We start from the raw sequence: 22,435 nt of genomic DNA on the forward strand, positions 1-22,435 counted from the left end.
GATACTGGACAGATGTATTTGTTTTGTCTCAGCTCCCGTTTTCTCCATTGTGTCTGCATGGCACTTTGGGGGGATCTCTAGACAGGCTGCAGACCAAGGCTCGAGGCCTGTGCAGAGCTGCCTGCGCAGCCAGAGGATGTCTGTGATGACTTATCTACTGCAAGGGGCCATTTAATGTCCCTTTATAATTGATGGAGAAAAACAAGCCCCTCCAGGGTTCAGGTTACTCTGTGGCTGTAAGGTGAGTTGAACTGCCCTGTGAGGCTTCCCTGGGCTGTGCTGACTGTGAAGGGAGCCAAAGCGTCTCACTTGCACTTCAATAACTACGAGCAGTGAGATGAATTTGACCCTAGTGTATGCCAAGCTGTACGATGGAGTTGTTGAGCGATCTCTACTTTAGCAAACCAGACAGTGCAGCTGCCCTCCCAATTCCTATGTGAACCACCTGCTAGCCCTTTAAGGAGCTGCTCCCAGGACCATTCTCTAAGAGTTATATAGGCTTACTCTTCTCCCTGTCTGAGATAAACCACTTTTTCTGTTTAGCGTTTGGTCCTGTTATTGTGATACTTGAGCCCTTGAGCATTAGTCTCCAGTGAAGCCGCTTGTGTGATGCTGCAGCAAGGTTGAGGGGTGGCATCATCTCTGCTGTCCTGGTAAGGAGGTGGGAGTAGCCTCCAGGTCAGGAGTAAAAGTGTGAACAAGGGAATTCAGGCATTTGATAATCACTGAAATCATCTTTCCTGTAAGAAGTCAGGGACTATGTGACATGGCAAAAGTCAAACGGAGAATACAGAGCAAAGGAAGGTCTTGCTCCTCCCTGTAAAGAGTTAGCAGAGTCAGCGTGACCTGGTCTCCTGCTTGGCCGTGCTGTGCACTTGGGTACTACTAAGCCAAAGATGAACTTCGGTGTCTCTCTTCTCATGGGGCACAGGTGTAAGAGTTGGAGTGGAGCAAATGGCTATTTCTAGCAGCCTACCATCTTGCCTTCCTCTGAAAGTTTAAGGGAGGTTTTTTTCTTTCCCTGGAGGGAAGAGGTCAGCATGGCTTTTCTACACGTGGAGGAGGATGTGCACTGTCTTTATGAAATATAGTTTGTTTGTTTGTTTGTTTTCCCAGGAAGCTTTGTGTTTGATGGAGTAGAAGTGTGTTACCTCAGGTGAGATTGTTTACTGGCAGTTAATTGGTATCTGCCTGGGTCCAATAACTGCCTTTTCATGGTGTCTGATTAACCGTCAACCTAAACTCAGGATACCTCCCCTGGCATAAGTAGAATGGGCTAACTGAGGATCCAGCCCAATTAGTGTAAGTGGCATGGGTTCTCCTTTGCATCACTGTTCAAATCCTGTAGAGCTGAGCTTTGCAGGAGAGCAGGAATCTGGCCACACGCCTTTCCTGTGTTGTCAATTTGAACGAATTGATGTTTGATGTACGTAGGTAGCACTACCAAGTCAGCTGAAGTGGACAAAGGTTAAGTGTGCACTGCAGGCAATTATCCATTAGTTTAAAAGCTCCTTCGTATAATATTTACACATTGAAATGCCAAAAATACTGGACATGATGACAGCTTTTGCAACACTGTATAATTCATACATTATAGCTCTGCTTTTCATGTTTAATATTTCAGAAATAATGGAACACATTTCATCAAGAAATGCAACATGTGAAATAAGTGGGTATAAATAAACACTGAACTGAAGCAGAGGTCTCCATTCCTTGCTATGAATCTCTCCATAACTTTATAAATGTTCTGGGATATGTGATGGAAGAAAGTCTTTGAAATGATAAGCCTGAGATGACTTGTTGGTAGAATTCTCTGCAGCTCACATGGAGAGGTGAAATCATGTTCCCATGAGAGGGACAGCATCGCCCTGCACTGCTGTGACAGCAGCATTTCTCCTGCAATCTCTAGTGTCTTCAGTGACTTCCCTGTCAGCGATGTCTTGTAGTACCTAGAAAATCCAATTTACGGTTGAAAGGATTAATAACTGGCTATTATCACACATTACCTGAGAAAATAAGTCTGTCTTGTGTGTATTAAAAGAGTGATTCTTGGGCATCAGTGTGCTTGGTGCTTGTGAAACGCTCCTTGAGGATTCATTGGTGCTTGTGGTCAATATGGTATCTTCCAGCAGAGGCAGTAATTTGGGACACAGCGACCTAGAAGACCATATGTTCAGGTGCTCCTCACCTTCAGAAGCTTTGAGGCTTTGGGACTTTAACCTCCACCTGCAATTTCCTCGAAACCAGTTGTTTACAACGTCAGGATGATATTGCAAAGGCTCATCGTCATCTCACGTCTTGATCCGTGGACAGACTTGGGGGGGAGGAATCCAAATTTTAAATGTACGCATCTCTAAATCCACCTTAGAGCTGTGGGCTTGTGCTTGGCTGATTTATCTTACTTTGAATGTGTCCTAGTTGCCTTAAGAACCACTGTTGAAACATTTGAATAATCATAACAGTTCAGGAGGCCCAGCTTCATGAACAAGGAAGGCAAGAAAGGCGTGCTAAGGCCAGGTCACGGGGCCACCTGGGACCTGCACGTCCTATCCCACTGCCACGGTGTAGCTGTTGGGACAGTTGTCATCTCAGGTGGGATTCACCTTCTCTAACCTAGAAGTCTGATACTGGTATTTCTCATTAAAGCTCAGTCCTGAAGTTATCTGAGCACATCGGAATATCAGATTTCACTTCTCCCTGCAAAAGTAGTAGTTTGCATGAAGAAGTTGCAAATAGTAAATCCTAAAGGGTCAGGAAACACCACAAAAATGCAGTAATTCTGGGAATGTTTATTTAAATCACGTCTGCTCTTCAAGCCAGTTTCAGGACTGTTGGGGACTGTGGGGCTCGGTAATGCTGCAGTCAGAAATTGTGGATGCTGAGGCTTATTTTCACCACTCTGGGAGTATAAAAAAAAGGGTAGTGTAAGTGAGAATTAGCTTTTCCAGGCTTTAATAGCTCTCAGTGTATTTACTGTCTATCTATGATCCTTCCATAATCTTTGGAAAGTTAAGGACCCTGATAAAATACCCAGTGAAATCAATGCGTTGTTTGTACACCTCTCCGGGCACTGGGTGAGATCCAACCTAAATACCCAATCTGCATTTTCATGAGTCATTGCAGGAGCAGGGAACATACCAAGACAGGTATAATTTTCAGTTTCAGTGTGAATTTTGCTGCCTCCACTCTGACTCTAGCCCAGTCGATCTACGTTTCCATTACGGACAACGTTGATCTGATATCCCTATGGCACATTGCTCAAATTATATGCGCGCACAGTAGTCATAAACCATTTTCCAATGACTCAGGCCTTGATATTAAAGCACGCATGGTTCACGCATCTGCCTTATTGTAAATCTGCTGGTGCTTCCACACAGACTGCTCAAGGAGCAGGAAAGACACAGAAACATCTGTTTAGAGTTTTAAGCAGTTTGTTAGATGAATTCAGCACCTGGGTTTCCTGCGGTGAATCAGCTATGCTCTCCTCGCTATGTGTGAGGAGCGAAGAAACACAATACTCCTGGGGACCCACGCTCCTCGCTTCGTGCTGGATTGCGCTGGGAAATTCTGCCGTGCCAGTGGGAACCACCTGTGCAAAACCTCCGAAAGTAAATAGGGGAATAGCCCCGTGAGAGGGGAAGGTTTACTCTGCTGAATGCCAATAAACCAGACTCTTATCTATGGAATTGAGCCAGCGGAGAACCTGGCCTTTTTAACTATTATGGGTTATATTGGCAGGCAGTGCCTGCAGCCTGCACGCAGTGTGCCAGGGGTCCGGCTCAGCCCGCGTCAGTCGGTGCGGCTGCTTGCACTGTTGCATGGTGCCGTCCTGTGATGGGGGGGCTGCTCCCGGGGTATCGGCAGTAGTAGTGTGCTGCTGCTACACACAGGCTGTGGTGGTGTCTGTCTTACCGCCATCCCAGTTGCCTCCATGATAGTACCCACTAATGTGCAGTAATTCTGAAAAAATCACTGTATCTGGTTAAAAGGTCCCAGTCCTGAAAAAGTTTGCTTCCCAAGCCCTTTTCTCCCTTCCCCCACAGCTGAAAGGGACCTCTTTGGTCTTGGTGATCATTGCACAACCAAATGGAAATCTCATTTTGGGAGTTCCTGGCCATGCTGTGAAACCGGTATGAGGGGCTCAGCTCCGGAAAGAAGATGCAAAGCAGCTGCACGGTGACAGGTTACTTCTGTTCTGACAATCCTTTCTTTTCCTGCCTGTGTATAACATGTTAGATATGAGTCGATGTCAAGGGCTAATTTGCCACAGCGAGGAGATTTTCCATTTAAGTAAATTCATTTTTAACCTACCCAGGGAACCCAAGATCACATCCTCTCTGCCTGCTGAAAGGGTCTGGTGTATGTGGAACAGAAGAAATGGGCTCGTGAGACAAACAGTTGGGTTGCAATAACATGTTTTGTTCCTTGCTAAGTCTAGGGTCAGACTGTCTAAACAGTGTGCTAGTGCACTTGTGCAGCAACCCTGTTGTGGTTTAACCCCAGCCGGCCACTAGGCACCATGCAGCCGCTGGCTCACTCCCCTGCTTCCAATGGGGAAAAAAGGTAAAACTCGAGGGTTGAGGTAAGAACAGTTTAATAGCTGAAATAAAATAAAGAACAATAATGAAAAGGAGATAAAAAAGGGGGAGGAATAAAATCCAAAGGGAAGGGACAAAACCCCCAAGTGATGCAGAATACGGTTGCTCACCACCATCAGCCAGCTAACTCCCCCCGGTTTATATAGTGAGGGTGATGTTCAGTGGCATGGGGTAGCCCTTTGGCTAGTTCATGTTAGCTGTCCCAGCTGTGTCCCCTCCCAATTCCCCATGTCCCTCTAGCCTTCTCGCTGTCAGGGCCTGAGAAACTGAGAAGTCCTGGACTTAGTAAAAGTATGACCCAGCGACAACCAAACCCATCAGTGTGCTGTCAGCGCTGTTCTCCACCAGATCCAGAACACAACGCTGCACCAGCTACCAGAGGAAAATTAACTCCATCCCAGCCGAAACCAGGACAGACCCATGTACAGAAATACAGAACCAGAATAATTTCAGCTGTGCTTAAACATGCTGTACCTCACCCTAAAGCCAGCGTACAACGAACTGGCCTGTGGAGTCACCGGGAGCCCCCAATTTTTGTCCTTTTAGGGCTGGAGTCCTTGGATCCCTTTGGGCTCATCCCTTCAGCTAGCAGCAGCGTGCAGGGGGAAGCAGGGCTGTGACCGTCCGGCGCCTGCCCACCCTGCTGCGAGTGACACAGACCTGCCGTGACCTGGGCATCGTGTGTTTTGTCTCACGTTGTTACAATAATCACTAAGCTATTTCTCTCCCTTTTCAGAATGATTTTGATTATTATGTATAACAGCACGTGGTCTCCAGTGGATAAAAGCCTCTAATTCTATTTTATCCAACTCACAGAGCAATCTCAGCAACTGGCTGTTGCCTGTATTATTCAGTAGCAGCTATGGCGTGTATTATTGCATATGATATGAAGGACTTTGTAATAAAGATTTAGTGTTCCTTTAATCTGTCTGTTCTTATATCATGTTCTCCAGATAATCCCCTACTCCACCATGTACTATTTAATAATTCTTTTTCTGCCAGTCTGTTCTTCTCTTTCATACAGGCGCACGTGCCCACCTGCCCTGGGACGTGCTTTCCATCGTCTCTCTTCCTCCGCAGTCTTCAAAGTCTCAGGTTTCCATGACTGTGTTGTTAAAAGGAAGAACATTTGCTGCTTGTGTGAATTTGTGAGTAACAATAAACTGTCTTCTGCTTAGATCCCGGCCTTTGGGCGCACAATAATGACTGTTTTCCCGGACGGAGGCCAGGAGGCAGCCAGGTCTGGCACAGCAGGCACTAGCAGGGGGCTGGTGGTGGCTCTGGCTTGCTGCTGATGGGGTTGTCTGACCCCAGTGGCTTTGTGCCTCTTCTTTCTTCTCAGCCGTTGCACGGGTGGGTTGTAGCCCTTCAGGGAAGGGGCTCTCCTGGGGGGATGAGCTTTGGGCAGCAGGGGTCTGTGGTGTGCAGGTACCAGGGAGGGCAGCTCTCCCAGGGGTCTGTCTTTGGTAGTGGCTGCTCCGCCGGGGCTGAGCAGGAGCAGAGTAGTGGAGCTGGGAGCTGGGGGGTGTTTCATGCCAGGGCCAAGGGGAGGGGGAGGGGGGACTGAGCACAGTGCTCTGAGCCTGCCCCACTTCAGGCGCGGTGGGCACCTGGTTGCGGTGGCTCAGGCAGGGCCACCACTTGTGTGCTTCTGCACAGCAGCCCTCTCCCAGCACACACCATCAGCCACCTCCGAGCAGCACCTTAGGGCCAGGTAAACCACAAGGTGTGTCCAGACCATCGTGGTGAACCTGCAGCTAAAAACCTGGTAATTGACCTTTTCCTTCTCTGAGTCCACATACATAACCACTGGCTTTCCAATACCTGTGGCAGTGAGGCCTGCATTTGTGACAGCCCAGGGCTTCTCATTTGTGCCTTCCTTGGAGCAAAGACCACATAAAGAAGCAGGTGATCATAAATCAGGACATGGGTTTTTCTGGAGTACTCCTTCTCTAGCCGGGCCTGTCTTGCGACAAGCCAGCCGTACCCATCGCACGCTTTCTCTGCTGCTGTGAATTGGGGCTGTTAAGTTACACACACACACACACACACACACACCCCGAACAGAACAGGAGAGATGCGAAGGGGAATGTCACGTGAAAGGAGCAGTGGAAGAACATAAATGGGAAAGCAGCATGTCTGTAATGGTACCATGCTTCACTGCTCGAACGTTGCTTACTTATACTGCAAGTCATGTTTTCCTGTAACTAACTATTCTACAAAACCTACTAATGAAATCATGCTGGTATTTCTTAAAGCAGGCAATAATGCTGAACCAAAGAAGACATGAAAAGAGTTCTGATCATCTATTAATAGTGTAGCAGTCCTATTTTGAAAAGATCCCCAAATTCATGTGTGGTGGCATTAAACACTAACCTCCTTAAAGAACACTTAGTGCACCTTAGTAGTATCTATTATAGTGTATGGGATTTTAATTGCTTTATTATAAAAGAAAGCAATATTCACCCTTTTATGAATTTTGATTTAATGACTTTAGCACATTCATTATTAGTTCATTATGGTTCTGTGGAATTGAGGCCTCCTGAGTTAAAAGGATGTCCCCACACTAAGCTGGCCTCAATTAAAATGTAATCATATTGTGGTTAATCTCAAGGACTTGCTCTATGAATGCAGGGGTAGGCAAGAGCAAGAGGCAGTGGGGGGCACAAGGAGGAAACACGAATGCAGAGGCAGGGTTTGCCCTGGCAGAGAGCTCTGTAAGTCCACTTTGGAAAATGTCCTGGGCTCAAATCTGAAATCTCTTGCTTAGCTCAACACATCACATCACATGCTTAAAGCCACAACTAGAACTTCTTGAGATAAATAAAACACCACTGATCTTTGGCAATAGAGGAAATTTATGGTACTTTGGCTGGTTCCTCATCAAGGCCTGGAGCCAGCCAAGGTCCACAGCAGAAGGAGCATTGACAGTCCCGCAGGTATCGGTGCGGCTCGGGGAGGGGGCTGGAGGTAGGTTCTTGCACAAACTCCCTGCCGGGCTGGGGCCCGTGTGCGTGTGCAAATGGGAAGGAGAGGGAAGCCCCTTGCAGAGCAAAATGCCAGAGTTGAAAATGCTACAGGACATGCTGATATGTGGCTATGAGTGGAATAGCAGGATTTCTGGGGAAGGGCAGCTGTGTAATTAATGGTTCTGCTTCCGTCCCCATGTTGCCAAGGCTGGAGGCACAAGACAGCCCTCTCCTGTTGAGCCCTATGCTTCCATGTTTGACCACAGGGCCCCGTTAAGAAAACCAGCAAGTTGTGATGATCTGGAAGAAGATGAGAAATTCAGCTCACAAGTAATTTGGTTGAAATATTCCCTCTTTGATGTTTTGCCATACTGAACAGTATAATAACTCTTCCAGAAGAACGCTCCAAACAGAGCTATTTTGGGATCACTTTTCTCCTTTAGCTTTTATCCTGTGGTTTTCCTGTATCTTCTTTTTATCTCCCACATCTCATTGAAAATGTCTCAAGCTCTCACCAACTACTTCTGATGTTTCAAGATCCCTTCAAGCTTAGATCCTGGGTATAAATAATAGCTCTTGTTAGTAAAGCTGGAGTGCTTTGCAACGACTGTTTGAAAGGCTTTATGTTGTATTTTTTTACTCTACAGTGGAGCCAAACCTGGAATCCACAAGGCCCAAAACTGAGGAGGATGGGGAGAGGCCAGATTCTTCTGTTGCAAAGCAAGTGTTTGCAATGTAGGGGTCAGGGAGGATTTCCAAATAGCTTCCCATTTGGAAAAACATCCTCAATGAGTATAAAATTGAGCACAGTCTTTGGTTTCAGTTCATATTTTGATGTAATCTGAGCTAAATAAATAGTTAAAAGAAAAAAAGCTTAAGGCCCAGAGAAACTAGAATCCTGCTTTCACATAATGTCCTTGTTAATATAAAGTCCAGTAAACATTTGGGAGAATGGCAATTTTTAGACTCTGAAAGGAGATGTTTGTTTCTGTAGAAGAAAGTAAATTAGGTCTAAAAGGTCAGTTATCAGGAGCAACCCTCACCAGATACCATGCCATGTTGTTTAATTATTATGAAAGATAATTACCATGGGAATATCAGTAATGCCAGTAATGTCAATATTTCATAAAGCTTCTATAGATTACAGGAATAAACTGGAAAGTGTTGTATTTCATGAAGTAACAAAAGCTGTCTGGGGGAAATGATGTTTTTATGACAGTGACTTAGGCGTAGAGTTTTACACCATCTTTTCAGTCTGTAGTGGTCTCTTCATCAGTTTACAGCTGCAGTGAGTCTTTCGTTTCCCAAAATTCACAAGTCTCTTTAAATCACTATTATATGCTGCTGATGAGCAAAGGCCAGATCAGACCCATTAGCTTTGCCAAAGGAAACTCCATGCTCAGCAACACTGGCTCTGTACTCGGGAGCTGTGGAGTTCACTAAATTGAGGCACATCCCTTTGCCCTGAGAAGTTATCTTTTTCTTTCTTAGGCCATTTAGGGCATTATCTTGTAAATGATTAATCACAAAAGACCCAGCCACTGTATTCTTGCGTTGAAAATACTCAGCACTTGAAATACAAGGTCCAGAGAGAAAACAGCTTAAGAAATGTCTTCATTACTCTGAAAATATGTCCATGTTTCTGAGAGGAGCCAGCTCTGGCACCCCTGCAGAGTTCCCAGCTGTGAAAGCTGTAACCTTTGGAGCAGTTCAGTGGCCAGTCATGTTCAGCACGGGCACAAAACTGTTGCTACTGACAGAAAATAAGAACAGCCCCAAGAAATTAATGGGGAGTGCTGTGTGATGTACAACACATCAGAAACACTTTGGTTCCTTGTCCCAGCGCCCTGCTAGAGGGGCTTTTGGGGTAAGTTCAACCTGTCACTTGTGAGACCAATCCAAAAGCAAACCTGCAGAGATGTAACTCACTACTGCTCCCCTGTCAGTACAACAGTAATTTATCATTCACATCAAGACAACCTCGTTGTCAGCAATGTGTTTGGTTGCTGAACTGATTTAGAGAAAGAGACGTACCTCAGAGTACAAGTCTGTTCAAGTGGCTTGAATATTTCTTTCACTTGTCCAGCTTCTGCATGATGATGTTCCTACCTCTGGATGTAGTGGTTGCCAGTCTTGTGGCTTCTGAGATGTCTGTTCCAGACCCTCATGGTGTGGGTAGTAAGGTGGATGCTTCTTCCTACTGAGATGCACGTGCAAGTAAGTGCATGACTCTTCCCTCCCCCCCCCCGAAAATACTCTTGCAGAGGAAATTTGGATTACATATATTCCACGTGCACCTTCCACGTGCCACTGAGCAACAGCTGAAGTCATCCAAAGAGAAATCAGTATCTCACACTGCGTGAGTATGTGAGGTACACAGGGAGCTCCCTGTGTTTGATGGGCTTAGAGGAGCAGGTAGGGAAGAAGGTGCTGGTGAGAGGCAGATGCTGTCAAGCACTGCCTGCTTTTGATTACTTTGCAAAGATGAGTAATCAAATCCCAACAACCTTTCCGCACTGTAGTCATTTTTGTCTTTCCCCGGCGTCCCTCACCAAGCACACACATACCTGCACTTTGGTCAGTAGAGTGCAGCCTGTAAAGCAATTTCTATAGAGAGATTGTGCTGCCTTCTCAGTAAGTTTGAGAAAGGTAAAAATGATCATATTATGGGTGCTTTGGTCATGAAGAGAAAATGATGCTAGATATGAACAGAAGAAATTCCTCTTATCCCTGGGAATTTTTAAGCATTAAATTAATTCCCCTATCTCTTGGCGTGTTAATGGGAAGGCTTTCAGCTCTGTGTTAGGCAGAGGTCCACATTTGCATTTAGATGGAGCTATTTTAAGGACTGTAGTATATACATAGGGTCCTGTGTCCCATTTACAATAGAACCTGTAAGATAAAATTAATATCTAGTAAGTGGTTGTTTTTCCAGTTTTGTTATAATCTGAACCAGTAACTGAAGTGGTATAATCTGACATAATAAATACTAGAGTAATTCACTTGAGAGATATCTTATCTACCCACAAGGAGGAATACACTCCTTAACCAGTGAAGTGGGTTATATTTTTTTCCCTTTCACGAGATAGCCATGAAGTACTGCATCCAGGGCCATGTCTACCAGCGATACCCAAAAGACTTTTTTTTTTTTTTTTTTTAACTGGTGTAAAACAACCTGCTGCCTCACGGAGAAAAATGTTTTTTCCCCTCCATACAGGGAACCACGGCAGGGTGGTGGAACCTCAGATCCTTCCACTTACCTCTGCCCTGCAGACGGGCTCTCGTGGACATTTCCCACGCGTGCAGGGGTCCGTGTTGTCATTGCTGCTGGTTTTGCTTGCAGCTGATTTCTAGAAACACCCCGAAAGGCTGGTTCCCGTAGGACTTAGGCAAATGCTCGATGCTTCTCTGGGCTGCTGCCCAAGGGGGTTGCTGTCTGCGGCAGGGTGATGAGTGAAGCCCAGGTTTGGGGGTTTGGCTGGGTGTGCACCGCCCTAAGTGTTATTTCTCTGGCAGCTGCCAGGGGGATGAAGGGGAGCCCCGGCGTATGGGGGGTGATGGGGTTCCATGAGAGGAGTGAGGAGCCACAGTTTCATCTGCCATGCATTAATTCTGGCGGCAGGGCTAGGGTGAAGTGGTGATGTAAAATCAATGGATTTTGTTTCAAATCCAGTCCACTTTCACTGACATAAATCAGTCATCAGTGTAAAGCCTCTGCATCCAGTGACACAGGGAAGCCCTGAAATAATTCATTCCTGCCGCTGAAGCCATGCAAAACCACTGGTCACTTGATGGAGCAAGCACCCCCAGGTGAGAGGAGCTGCTCAAGTGCCGCTGAAGGGGCTTTTAAGTGATACTTCATAAAATTGTCCTGTTGAGCTAAAAGAAAAATTTTGCTGATTTTACTGCCTCTGTTTTTAGGCAAAACTCAGCCAGGATTTCGCACTAAATGTGCTTTACCTTGCAGCTCCCTGTCAAAGATGGAAATGAGATTGGTCACTTAAGGTTACTTCCAAGGCTTGTAGTAAATGGATTATTTTACTCTATAGGGAATTCTTAAAAGCCACTTTTATCCTCATGCCAAAAAATTAGAACGTTTGAACAAAAATTTCCTGAAAAATTACAGTCCCAAACCCTCTAAACTCAAACCATGTTTCAAGTTGATTAAACCCTTTTCTTTGCAAAGTTGGAATGTTTCGTATTGGTGTGACTCTTGTGTTTCTTGAAAGTTATATCTTACGATGGCTATGCAACGAGACTATTTTTAAGGAAGTTGCTACGATATCAGAAATTAACATGTTTCTATAATATCAAAGGTTGTTTTGGCTTTTCTCTAAAAATGAACGTCAGTTAAAATTGCAAAGTTGGTGCAAGAAAATTCCCATGCAGCAAGTGAGTGCTGCCTAACGGAAAATCCTTGTGGGAAGGATTTGGAGTGTCGTGGGGCTCTGTGCTCTGTCTCACCAGAAATTACTCAGATGACGGGGGGAATTAAAAATTTATCTCCCAAGAACACATTATCAGCATTCCCAGGAGCTGCACCTAGCAGAGGCTTGTTTGCCAACTCCTGTTGTTACCTTTCATGCTGACAGCTATGAGAGCGCTTCTATTTTAGGGGATGAACAAAATCATCTGTTTCCCAGTCTTTCTGAGTGCCCCGTGCCTTCCTGCTGCCTGCCCAGACCCAGCTGAAGCACTGCTGCTGCTGGATTGTGTCTGCAACCCCAGAGACCAGGTCCCAGGCTGAAACCTTGATCAAATGGGTTTTTTTGTTGTGTTTTTTTTTTTTTTTTTAAAGTGACACCCCCCCCCCCCCCCCCTTACCTATTAAGAATCGGACTAGTGAGTACCAATCCTCCAGTCTTACATCAAAGATCAAATGAGTGGATGGGAAAAGATAGATAACAGGGGAAAGGCTTGTTTTGGACTAGTTTCCCTAACAAGAATGGAAGAATAGTGAGACATGTCAAACTGACTTTTACAGAGCAGGTTAATACCAGGTACTTGTTTATCCTTGGAGATTCCTCAAATCCAACAGATTTCAGCATTGCCTAATGAAAGCATAGGGAAGAGCAGGAAATGGAGCATGTACAGTTCAGAGGAGGGGAAGATGCAGATGAAAACAAATGAAAAGCCTCTCTCCTTCATGTTTCAAGTGCCAAATTATGCTTGACATTTCAATTTCCCCAAGGCGTGCTTCCATAAAATTGTCTTGAACTCTCCTCAAAGTGTTAAAGCCTCCTTCAGCTCCTCTAGTGGCATCAAACAGGTCTGATGCAGTTCTGTCCGGGGTGTGAAATGTAATCATTGTTATAGCACGGCACAACCGGCATTCCGTGGAAGCACTGAATGTCTCTAATATTTTCATGGATGGGCTTCGCAATCGGCTTTGCAATGGGGCACGATGTAAACGCCGTGCCCAACACATTGCCGCTGAGGTGGGAGATGATGGTGTCTGGTGACTGGTGTGTGGCTTGTTTTGTACCGTTTCTGGGAATTTGGGATGTGCACTGCTTGCGTGTGGCTTGTTTCACACGAGGATCTCCGTGTTATGTGTCTGTAGCCAGGAGGTCTCGAGTCCTTTGGAGTTCTGTAGGAGAAATCTGTAACCACTAAAATTTTCATTAGTTCCCAATGTTCCAACATTTTTAGGAAGTTTGAAAGCCTGAATTTTTCAAGTGTTTTGACCATGTCCCTGGTGAAAAATACCAAGAGTAGGGAAATGGCAGAAAAGCTGTGCTTTTCCCAATCTGTTCCATTGACATGTTTTGTTTTTCTTTAGTTTGTTTTCTTCTAAAGGTCAGTGAAATTTTCAGTTGCATGAATTTTATTGACTTTACTCATTGCAGTCAGGCTTTTGAGGGAGATGCTGAGCTTACTTGCACTGTCAGTGCCAGGCAGGCAGGAGCAGCCCTCCTCCCATGCGAGCGGGAAGACTGGTGACCCAGCTTTTGAGAGACCTCACTGAATTGAATTCTTTGAAAAATATACCCTTAGGCTGTGGTTGCTGAGCACTTGAGAAGGCCTGTGATTGATGACATGGTCATTACGAACATGATTAAGAGCAGCCAGGATTTACATTTACCACCTTGGCCTTTTCCAGTGTCTGCTAAACTGTGGTCTCGAGACCACCACGGATGCACACAACGTGACTGTGTGTGTGGAGCGGGGAATGGGGGAGCTGTGATTAATTTGGCTGGCAACATGATGCTGGCTCCCTTCTTTGATTGCAGCTGATGAATAGTATTTTAAAAGCTAAGAATACATTAAACACTTTGCTATAGCTCCTATACAGTCTGAGGGCCAGAACCACAGCTGTGCTCAGTTTACAATGGGTGCAGCTGAAGAAAGAAGAGGAAGGAAAAGAGACAGCTTTGAGCTTAACTTGAGCTATAGATTCTGCTTATCTTGGGAAAGCGGCTGGGGGCACCGGCACTGGTCCCCCCAGTGCTGGGAGACAGCGGGGGGAGTTGCTGATGGGGTTTCAGGCAGGAGCAGGACTCGCATTCTCCAGTTTTGGCTGCTTTGTCGTGTTAAAATAACAAGTTGTCACATGAGCAAGGGGTTTGTGTTCCCTACCCTGCCTCCAACATTGCAGTTGCCCCTGTGACTGGAAAGTCTTCTCCTCTTTGCAAAGCTCGAATCTCTCCCTATGCCATGAACATCCCGCTCCCATGGCAGTGCATCCCTGCAGGACTTTGCGGGGTGCCAGCCCCTGCAAGGGTGGGCAGTGTGTGTGCGCTCCCTGCCCCCCCTACCCAGCAGGCGCCCCCCGGACTGATCACCGTGCTGCTTCCCTTCTGCGGGATCCTCTGGGGATCTCACCATTACCCTGATTCCCCCAAAACCTGCACGGGCTTCATATTTACCCCCTGCCTCTGCCAGATTTGGGTGAGACTGGGTGTCTGGCCGAAGCCGTTGGGGGGAACGGGCGGTGGGGAGGCAGCTGGATGGCAAGCTCAGGCTCACCAGCCCCATTTCTTCCAGGAGCTGGGGTCCTGCTGGGGTGGGGAAGCAGCAGCTCCACAGACCAGGAGCAGAGCAGGCTCCTTCCCTGCACTTTGTGGCCAACGTCCATGACGTCACCTGGCTTGAGGAGTGAGCTACAAGTGCACCTTTTTCTGTATAACACAGCAGCTCTTCTCTAACATCTGTTTTTCGATTCTTCATAGTACTGGCTGTTAACGAGTACAACTTTCATTGCAGGACCCTTGACTCAATGTTTGTGCCAGGACGTTCATTGCAGTCGCCCTGATTTGATGGCAGCCCTTGAAGGAAACAAAAATGATGGTTTTGGAGCAGTCTCTTCATACGTCACGATGACTTTTGGCAGCAGGAGACCCGTTCACCCCCCTGAAGAACAGTTCTTCAGACACAGGGTCTCAGCAGGCAAGGTACCAAAGAGCTCTGGGTTTCCTGCCCGTCAGGGCGAGCAGGAGGACTGCCGGGGCCTCGTGGAGGGGTGACTGTAGGTGGGAGATACTCCAGCGTCACGGCAGTTCTTCACTGGTGTGGCTGCCCACTGGGTGCCAGCCAAGTCCCAAGTGGGCCCTGCTTGCTCATTTCCATGAAAAAATCAGAGGAAGATTTGGGTGTGTTCCCCACAATGTGGGAGATGGGGAATTTGCTCCTTGCGGGAAAGCATGGAGTATCGCTTCTACTGCTTCCCGCCTACCTACTCGCCATTACTTGTTAACCTCAATACCCTTCTGTCTCTCCAGCCAATCCTTCTGCCCCCAGAAGGTTACTCTAGACAGGTTGGCTTGGCACGGGGCAGCCATGACAACTCTTTAAACCATAATGATAAATTATGCTCCATTGCCCAGTCCTTCTGGAAAGAGATTTTAATGTGGATTAAAATAAAAGAGGTTTGATAGATGCTGGAAATGTCTCCCTTTGGCTGTTAAAAAAAAATATCTGAATGCCTGTAATATTTCTGCCGAGAATTACAATAATTGGTATTTAAATAGTATTCTGAGCAGAGCTCCGATTGCCTAGGAAAGCCAACCCCAGGAGCAAGATCTCTTGTCTTTAAGAGCTCAGCCAGGCTTGGGAACTTAAAAAGAAACTCAAATTACTGGGAATTTAAAACATGCCCTTGCTTTGGCTTGAATGCAACATCAAAGCAGGAGCTTGTGTGTTCCTGAAAAAAATGCCTCCTTCCCCTCCCAGCTGCTAAATGCTGTTTCTCCACTGATTTTATTAGCTTTACCATCCCAGCATCACCTCCATCCACAAATGCTTTTTCAGCGTGCTCACAGGAAGGAGTCAATTTTTCCCTCTCCTAGGAGGAATTACGCGCAACCCAAACAACTAGTGCCAGGAGGTAAAGAAGGCTGGTGATCTTACAGACACCACTGTTTCCTTTTGGAGCAGTGGGCACAGCGATGCTCTGTGTTGAGAGGGCCTCTTGCATCAAAGGATGTGTTAAATCCATCGCCCATCTTGTGGTTACACTAGATCCCATCACCATGGTGGTACTTGTATTCAGGAGCCACTGGCCAAATTCTGTCTCACTTCCCCAGGACCCAGCCGTTTCAGGTGGGCACTGTGTTCTCCTCAACCTCCTGCTCTCACATCTGTGATCTCCATCCAAGAAAGGCCGAATGACTGTTTCATAGTAAGTAGCACAAAACTCATTTTATAATGACTCATTTTATAATTTATATAAAATATACATTTTATAAAGTTTCTTTGAGATGAGCTCTGCTGTCTTTGTACTTGTCAGGTAACTGCTGCCATCTTTCCTGCTCCATCCCAAATCCAACATCTTTTAGGTGCACACCATCCCACCTGTTTCCCACATAGTATTTAAGTCTCTGCAAATCAAACCTCTTAGAATACTGCCATTTCCACACTTGGCCTTTTCTCTATAATCATTCAGCTCTCCTAGCATGCATTTGTGACCCCGGTAGATGACTCCACTAACGGAAACACACTGGTGTCAAATGCCACCAAAACGCTCTGCTTCAGGTAAGCTTGGAGCTCTGAGGGCATTGCTCATAAGGCTCAGACCTTCAACACAGTTCACTGTTGAACTGAATGTCCTCTGTTTTAATTCTCCTACTAAAGCCTCCATTACCTGTGCAGGATTTGTGATTGAATAGGACTAGCCAGGTCTGTGAGTGTCACACAACACATGGCCGTGTGGGCATAGCCAGCCGAATGCGGGAGGAACCGGTGCAGGCACCAGAGCTCTCACACTGTGCCAGGTTGCTGGACCAGTACTGCTGTGTAACTCCTGGTAGCAGAGCTACGTCGTGCTGGACCAGCACTGCTGTGTAACTCCTGGTAGCAGAGCTGCGTTGTGCATCCGCATGCAGCCCTGGATATGGCGTATGGACGTGGCTGATGTTTCTAGTGTCACCAATAACTACTGTGAAATGTCTCCCTTCGCCTTGAAATCGTTACAGTTTTATGTGACAGCAGCAGCTCTAGTCCCCAGCTGAGATTAGAAGTCCATTAAGTGCCTGAAATTGTGTGAATGCATAGTCTGAGGACGTGCGCTCCTGACCAGCTCCGTACTGCCGGGTGCTGAGCTAATCCGGGTAACCCTGCCCCACGCAGACACCTGTCCATCTATAGGTACCCACCTATACTGACAGAGATAGTGCCAGCAGGTGTCTGCTCAGGGTAGTAGATTGTAGTAGCAGATGTAATCTTCAGGTTGTGTTTGCATCCTCTGATTTTAAAGAACGTTGAAAGTGAGAGGAAAAGTCCTTAACCTCACAGAGCTGCTAGTTGAATTTATAGATTAAACCCAGGAATTACAAGTTCAATTCATTATTAGTTCAAATGGGAAATAATTCCACTGAAGACAGTGGAAATTATTAACTCGGGGAAGCAGTTAGTTATCTAACATTTCCCCTCTAAGGAAATAAATAAAGAAACCTTGTTTCTCATGTGACATCTGTTGCTTTTTTCCCCAGTGTAATTCTAGTGATTTCTGCAGGGTTATTTCTGGGACTGAAAAACGGGAAATGCACAAATGCTCCATTCACGGTGAAGTGCCTTGTATAAACTCAGCCTGGAGTCAAGTGAACACACAGAGGGGAAAAAAGGAGTGTGTCAGATAAATAGTCCTGAAGAGGAAATGTCAATGAAGAGGTTTGTGAAAGTAGAAGCACAAGACTTAGCAGCCCATTGAATTGTAGGAGATACTTTAGTTTCTGAGTAGTGAATCAAGGAGAGGCAGTGGCTGCTGGTGGCTGGGGAAGTTACTCACTGCACGGTGAAGGTTGAGCACCCATCGAGCTTTTTGCTGGTCACAGCGAAGAAAAAAAAGGAAGAAGAGAAACGCTTCCTGGGACTGTTCAGCAGCTCAAGTGGAGATGGGAATGTCATGCAAGAATGGCGATATCTGTGCTTAAAAATATGGACAGATCTCTCTTTGAATCTTAAAGATCACAACAAGTATTTCCCTGTTGCGTCAGGGGGTTAATTGATCCACACCTGACCGAGAACTCTAGTTCACACTTAGGGGTAATGACTTTGCATGTCAATGGGATTCCCAATTCTAGTTCTTAATAACTAAAAATACCATATTTAAATTTTTTTGGTAGTCCTCAGGCAGCCAAGTCTCTGTAGCTGCATTAACATGCTTGGAAAATTGAATTCCAGAGCCTCAGTGAGGTTGTTGCACGTTGTCATATCAGCCAGCCAAAGTGGGGCTGTAGACCTGCAGCAACCCCCTTACCAGCCCCAGCTTTCACCTACAGCAGATCACAGAAAATCTGGATAATTACTTGGAACTCCAGAAGTGTTGACATGACCTTTCTCATGGGGGTGACATCCCATGCTCCGGTGGCCATGGGCTCTTATTAACTCAGATCTCTCCCATCTTCGGTGGCCATGGGCTTTTACTGACTCAGATCTCTCCCATCTTCAGTGGCCGTGGGCTCTTACTAACTCAGTCTCTCCCATCTTTGGTGTAGTGGATCCTTGACCCCAGGATACCTAGCAGAACCAAACAGCAGCCCACTGCCACCAGCCATGCCGCGTTTTCCTGGGTGCCTTGCCCTGCCCCACAGCCAAAAGCTGTGACCATGAGAGGCTTCAGATGCTGATGGAGCAGCAGGGATCATTACAACTGAATAGAGCCATATATAAAGGTGGAAAGATCCTCTTAGCACTCATTAATTGTAATTTTCAGGATTAATGCAAAAGATTTGGCAGCTTGACAGAGGAGAGTTTTCACACAGATAATTCACTGTGGATGGCCAGAGCTGAGGGGAGGGTCAGTGGCTCCCCCAGACCCCCAGCAACAGGTAAAGAGAAGACCAGAAGTAGCTGGACAGGGAACAGGGATATAAAGCACCTGACTGATAGGTCAAAAGATGTATTTTACACAAGTCAGTGTAAATATTCATGTGATTTATTAGAACAGCAGACTTTTCATTGATGACTGTATTGAACTGAGGGTTATTTAGAAGCCGAGGGGATCAATACAGCAGCTGCCAGCCAAAATCTCCAAAAGCAGCTGAAGCAGAAGTGCGTTTTGGAGCGCCCGACTTCTGCGTGAAGTCCTTTAAGTGCCCCCTAAACCCTGGAGTGACCTTCCGCACGGAAGTGTATCTGTGTGTGTATTTTAGTGCTGGAGCAGTGGACCCTACCAGGGGAGCCTGCTCCTGAGAAGCTGTGGAGCCGCCTGGTTCCTGTCGTGCAGGATGAAGCCCAGCCCAGCCCCCTGGATGTCCCCTCAGAGGGCCAGTGCTGGATCATGGCTTCAGGCTCAAGTCGGCACCTTCCCTGCCACCCTCAGCAGCCAGGGGAGCAGAGGGCAGCGGGGGGGCTGCAAACCACCCTTTGGCTAGCTGGGCTGAGCTCTCTGGCCCAGCTAACCCACCCTGGTGGCAGTGGGGACCGTACGTTGCTTCCCTGACCCGCTGCATCCCTGCCTGCACCTCGGAGCCAGGGGAAGCTCTGTGGCAAGGCCCTTATAAATGTGATGTCTTTGCGATGGGGAGCAAAACCCCCAAGGAAGATGCCTCTGTGTAAACCAAGTTATTCTGAAGTACGTCCAGAACTTCTCACCACTGTTGATGTTGTGTGTGTTTCTAAGTATTGGGTTGTACTCCTTATCACTTTTTATTACATTTATTCCTTCAGAAGAAAAATAACTCAAATGTCCCTAATCTTTTTTAGCGTGGAATTTTAGATTTTAATGGGCTTGTTTTAATTTGCACATATTCTTGTTAATAATGAAATCTGTTTAACGAGAGTTAAACCAAAAAGCCTATAATGCTAATTCAAAACATAAAACTCTAGTGCATTTCTGTAAGAATTCCCTGTTAATATTCTTAAGGCTTTTTAATGGATATTTTAAGTAGGCATTGGTATTAGCAGAAACATCACACAAATTAAAATTAGGCTCTTGGTGACTATTTTAAAATGAATATTCACAGACTCTTCAGCATGAAATTAAATCTAGTTACATTTGACGCTGCTGGTATATTTTAAAGAAGTATACTTTACTGAAAAAAGATAGTGTCGCCTGTGAGCTTATTATTGATAGTTAATTTAATTTATCACAACCCGTTGAATGTAACAATCAGATTTTATATAGCATAGCCTAGAAGCCTGTGTCAGGCTTTAAATCTGTGGAGATGGAGCCTGAGCCAGTAGTTAAATGATGGAATTAGAAACGGGGAATTCCACCTCTGGCCAAGACTCTTGTTTCACTTGGGCAGGTTATAGAAACCTGCCCTGCTTACTCCACTCGTTGTGATGCTCTAAAATGGAAAATCTGACTTTGGGGGTTTGGAGTTGCCCTATAATTGGGCCATCTTAGAAATCTTAGAATTTAATTTTTTTTTCTTCCCTTGTTTAAACCCAGGACTTTACATTGTAGTCATCTGTTTCACAAGCACTTTTGGACCTTACAAGGCACACGACTTCTTGCAGCTCCCTCCTTGCATGTTGGCCCCAGCTGTTGAGGACCGGTGGAACCTCCTCTACAGCTTCAAGCTTCTTGTTTGACGTTAGCTCCTCTGATGCCGGTGGGATGTATAAAAATATCAGTGAGCGGGCAATCGTGTCCGTTCTTCACAAATATTTGCTGCTCTTTGCTGAATTATTTCCCTATTCTCCTTTTCTTGTTCTAAGTATACAGAGCTTAGCTCAGCATTATAAAATCCAGATTACCATCCCTAAGTAGCATGGCAACAAAACCTGTGCTGCAAATTAAATGTGTGCAAATCCACTGAAAGTCCAGGGGATTGAAGCATATGGTAAAAATCAAGCAAAAGGTAAATCCTGAAGGCATAGCTTTAGGAACACACATCTGGGCTGAGCTGATGGAGGGGTGAGGAAACATCCCTACCTACCGTAAGAAAATGCTTCCATGACGCCCCTGCCTATTGCTATGGTCATGGGATAGTCAGATTCAAAATCTACCCCAGTTTTTCTGGTTTATTTTGGCGATAACACCTTGTGACTGCCTTCAGGTTTCTGGAATCAGGCAGCGCTTTCCACGATATATCTTGGAGCCATTAAAACACAAAAGCAGAGTGGCGTCTTCCTGCTGATGTCCACCACAAGGACCTGCCATTCCTGTGATACAGTACAGCATGAGACTGGTCTCCCTTCGAAGTACCTCACTGGGGCAAGGGTGTTTTGAGTTATGTGGTGTGAGGATGGCAAGTGTTTGAACCACTCACAAATGTAGACAAGACAGGGTCAAAGCACATGTTTCGTTTTCACGTGGGCAGCCGGACTGTCTGAAGTGATAAAAATTGATTTAAAGTCATTATCGTTTAATGGGCAGCAATGAAGTGATGCTGAATTAAAGCACTTTGGTGGTTTGGGTTCCTAATTCCCATTTGCAGAAGTCACCATCGGATACAGAGTGGCTGGGGAGGGCACAGGCTGCCCACCCCCGCCTGGGGCTGTGCTGGGAGCTCCCTGGCGCAGTAGGATGCGTGCGTGTGCCCCAGGGTGCTGTAGCACAAGTCTGCTGGAGGGTGAAACCCACGGTGAAGGCAGTTGTGTCCCTGTGCAAATCCCACTGCCTACTTTTTCTACTGTTAGACTCGGGAACCTGCCCCCTGCCCCTCTCCCCTGCCTGGGCACCGGGGACATGCTGCCTGTGCCACCCGTTCCCACGTTATTAAAAAACAAACGGTGAATGTGTTTGCTCTGTAAGCCCTCAGCTTCAAACCTGCTGTATCCCCTGGCTCCCTGCACTGCTGGGAGCGGTCTCGCTGGTGCCAATAACACCGCCTGTAACAGCAACAGTGTGCAGTGCTTAAATATTTGCAGGATCACTGACTGAATTGGCATTCTTTGCCAAAATGATCTGGGCTCCGTGAAGAACTTGTGGAATAAACATGCTAATGCAGGGCCAGCTCTTCAGCTAGCACGGGTTAGTGTGGTTCTGTGGAAGCGAAGTTGAGGATCCGCTTTTCCTTGGGGTCTGCATGGGATATGCAAGGAAAATGAAGAATGCCAGCAACTGTATGTGCAATTCCGTGATGAATTGGTGCATCTTTTCATCTATTGTTTTGATTTTGCTGTTTTCTACTGCTGGGAAATTATGCAAATTCTTCTCGCACAGGAAAAGAATACTGATAATTAAGAAATGTGCAGCTTGGATTTAAAATAATCTTATAGATCCACACTGGTGTTGCCACACAGGAACACATTAATTTCTGTGGCAACTGTTCTCTGACCCCCAGGATGGGTTCTCAGCCCTCCAGAAGGTCACTGTGCACATTTCTCAGGGAACACTTGAGATGGGAGTGGGGCACTTGCACAAGAAAAACAAACCAGCAGAAACAGAGGGCAGGACAACAAGGCAGAAGGGCCTGGCCACGTTTCAGGCCAGGTTCCGCAGGTGTAGTTGAACAGCCTTGTGGATTTAGGGGAGGG

At 46.2% G+C, this 22,435-nt stretch overlaps 2 long non-coding RNA genes across 4 annotated transcripts in view; both read left to right on the forward strand.

The window, feature by feature from the left end:
• Positions 1-5,731, forward strand: part of LOC119142552 — a 28,271-nt gene extending 22,540 nt beyond the window's left edge. For all 3 annotated transcript variants that reach the window (XR_005102357.1, XR_005102349.1, XR_005102369.1), the window contains one exon: positions 4,044-5,731. This is a non-coding gene — a long non-coding RNA (uncharacterized LOC119142552). The remainder of the gene's footprint in view (positions 1-4,043) is intronic.
• Positions 5,732-7,567: 1,836 nt separating this feature from the next.
• On the forward strand, positions 7,568-21,652 carry LOC119154090. The gene is made up of 6 exons (XR_005106330.1): positions 7,568-7,897; positions 9,654-9,784; positions 14,774-14,961; positions 16,093-16,187; positions 17,497-17,674; positions 20,403-21,652. It is a non-coding gene; the product is annotated as an uncharacterized LOC119154090 (long non-coding RNA).
• Positions 21,653-22,435: the final 783 nt, after the last annotated feature.

Source organism: Falco rusticolus, chromosome 1 (genome assembly GCF_015220075.1).
Source record: "Falco rusticolus isolate bFalRus1 chromosome 1, bFalRus1.pri, whole genome shotgun sequence".
Taxonomy (NCBI): Eukaryota; Metazoa; Chordata; class Aves; order Falconiformes; family Falconidae; genus Falco; species Falco rusticolus.